Source organism: Schistocerca nitens, chromosome 7, assembly GCF_023898315.1.
Source record: "Schistocerca nitens isolate TAMUIC-IGC-003100 chromosome 7, iqSchNite1.1, whole genome shotgun sequence".
Classification (NCBI taxonomy): Eukaryota; Metazoa; Arthropoda; class Insecta; order Orthoptera; family Acrididae; genus Schistocerca; species Schistocerca nitens.
In genome coordinates this window covers 326,563,982-326,567,002 of record NC_064620.1, presented here as the reverse complement: position 1 = coordinate 326,567,002, position 3,021 = coordinate 326,563,982, and the positions used below count along the sequence as shown (strand labels likewise).

At 42.4% G+C, this 3,021-nt stretch overlaps 1 non-coding gene across 1 annotated transcript; it reads right to left on the bottom strand.

Annotated features, from left to right (window-relative positions):
- Positions 1–1,905: 1,905 nt before the first annotated feature.
- Positions 1,906–2,012, bottom strand: LOC126196802 (U6 spliceosomal RNA). Its single transcript, XR_007539242.1, has one exon. It is a non-coding gene; the product is annotated as a U6 spliceosomal RNA (small nuclear RNA).
- Positions 2,013–3,021: the final 1,009 nt, after the last annotated feature.

Sequence of the window (3,021 nt, the reverse complement as noted above, 5' to 3'; positions counted from 1 at the left end):
CTACATCCTCTTCCATTTCCATAATATTGTCCTCAAGTACATTGCCCTTGTATAAACCCTCTATATACTCCTTCCACCTTTCTGCCTTTCCTTCTTTGCTTAGAACTGGGTTGCCATCTGAGCTCTTGATATTCATACAAGTGGTTCTCTTCTCTCCAAAGGTCTCTTTAATTTTCCTGTAGGCAGTATCTATCTTACCCCTAGTGAGACAAGCCTCTACATCCTTACATTTGTCCTCTAGCCATCCCTGCTTAGCCATTTTGCAGTTCCTGTCGATCTCATTTTTGAGACGTTTGTATTCCCTTTTGCCTGCTTCATTTACTGCATTTTTATATTTTCTCCTTTCATCAATTAAATTCAATATTTCTTCTGTTACCCAAGGATTTCTATTAGCCCTTGTCTTTTTACGTACTTGATCGTCTGCTGCCTTCACTACATCATCCCTCAGAGCTACCCATTCTTCTTCTACTGTATTTCTTTCCCCCATTCCTGTCAATTGTTCCCTTATGCGCTCCCTGAAACTCTCTACAACCTCTGGTTCTTTCAGTTTATCCAGGTCCCATCTCCTTAAATTCCCACCTTTTTGCAGTTTCTTCAGTTTCAATCTGCAGTTCATAACCAATAGATTGTGGTCAGAATCCACATCTGCCCCTGGAAATGTCTTACAATTTAAAACCTGGTTCCTAAATCTCTGTCTTACCATTATATAATCTATCTGATACCTTTTAGTATCTCCAGGATTCTTCCAGGCATACAACCTTTTTAATGATTCTTGAACCAAGTGTTAGCTATGATTAAGTTATGCTCTGTGCAAAATTCTACAAGGCGGCTTCCTCTTTCATTTCTTCCCCCCAATCCATATTCACCTACTATGTTTCCTTCTCTCCCTTTTCCTACTGACGAATTCCAGTCACCCATGACTATTAAATTTTCATCTCCCTTCACTACCTGAATAATTTCTTTTATCTCGTCATACATTTCATCTATTTCTTCATCATCTGCAGAGCTAGTTGGCATATAAACTTGTACTACTGTAGCAGGCGTGGGCTTCGTGCCTATCTTGGCCACAATAATGCGTTCACTATGCTGTTTGTAGTAGCTAACCCGGACTCCTATTTTTTTATTCATTATTAAACCTACTCCTGCATTACCTCTATTTGATTTTGTATTTATAACCCTGTATTCACCTGACAAAAGTCTTGTTCCTCCTGCCACCGAACTTCACTAATTCCCACTATATCTAACTTTAACCTATCCATTTCCCTTTTTAAATTTTCTAACCTACCTGCTCGATTAAGGGATCTGACATTCCACGCTCCGATCCGTAGAACGCCAGTTTTCTTTCTCCTGATAACGACGTCCTCCTGAGTAGTCCCCGCCCGGAGATCCGAATGGGGGACTATTTTACCTCCGGAATATTTTACCCAAGAGGACGCCATCATCATTTAATCATACAGTAAAGGGACCTGTACATGGCATTAAATAGATACAGAAACTGATCATGTAAAAGAAATAACAATTTCTGAAAACATGCGGTAGTTTCGTGATTTTCTTTTTGGTAAATATTTGACCGGCTGCTGTCCCGTATTCACTGTGTATGAACAGATATTAAATTACGGTAACACCAAAAACGGACACATTACCACGCCTAATAAGGTGTAGAGAAGCCGTTGACTTACAAAAGAGCTTCCAGTCTTCTCGGGTAATGATAATGTAGAAACATAGCAATCACGTCCTTTTTTTTTTTAATATCATTTTGGTCGTTTTCGTCCGTTGCATCTGCTCGGGGCGGGTGTGGCAAGACACCCGTTTCAGTTCTCCGGTGATCCATTAACTCAGTTTTTTTTTTATTATTACAGAGGGCAACTAACCCTCTGACCGAACACGCTGAGCTACCGTAAAGGCAAAAATGTGGAACCCTTCACGATTTTGCGTGTCATCCTTGCGCAGGGGCCATGCTAATCTTCTCTGTATCATTCCAATTTTAGTATGTGTACCGCCGAAGCAAGTACGCCTCTTGTCTCCTCAATGACATAGACACTTGGTGACTGTGGTGGGCAGAGGCGACGCGATAAGTCATGCTCGTGGGTACAAATCCAATCCTGGACGATGTGACCAGTGTGAACAGGAATCCTGTCGTCTTGCAGAACAGCATCACCTATGGTGAACAAATATTGTACCATTGGGTGGTCGTTTCCAGCCAAAATGATCACGTAATTCTTGGCAGTAATGCGAACTTGAAGAGTAACCATGAGGCCCATGGAATACCACGATATGGCTGTCCAAATCATCACCGAGATCGCACCATGTTTTTCTCTTGGGACTTAAACTCGGCCAGAAGTTGGAAACAATACGAAGAAAGATTCATCCGATCAAATGACATTCTTCAATTGCTCCATGCTACAGGTTTTATAGCTTCGGTACCACGTTTTACTGTTATGTATGGCCATTTGCATCACTCGCCCAGCCATTACCTATCTATGGAGCTCCTTTCCTTGTGTTGTGATGCTGGCAGTGTTAGCGAGTGCGACATTCATTATGCAACTACTTCTGCAGCTGTCGTCCTCTTACTTTTTGTCACCGTTCTCTTCAATGACCATCTGTCACGCTCATTCAACATACACTTTTGTCCCTGTTGTGACGTAGCGGATGTTGTTATTCCCCTTTCACTGCGTGCGGTATAAATCATTGATACTGGGCCTCTTGAAAACCACACAGTTCCCGACCCTAGCAACGGAAGCATCCACCGTATTAACACCAATACTCTTCCGACGTTGGAATTCACTTAGCTCTGACATACAGCAGTCGCAACTAAACAGAACACTGTTCTGACGACGAGCGACACTTGCAAGGTAAGGTGCTGTTCACAGTCAAATGCAATAGCACCACCAGCAGACTTGGCTACCATCTGCATTTACACTGAAACACGCATTTCTCGCCGTGATTCCATTTTCTTGTCCAACCTCTGAAATCCTTGTCTCTATGCCCTCTGTGGAATCTGACCCAAACTACACTACTGGC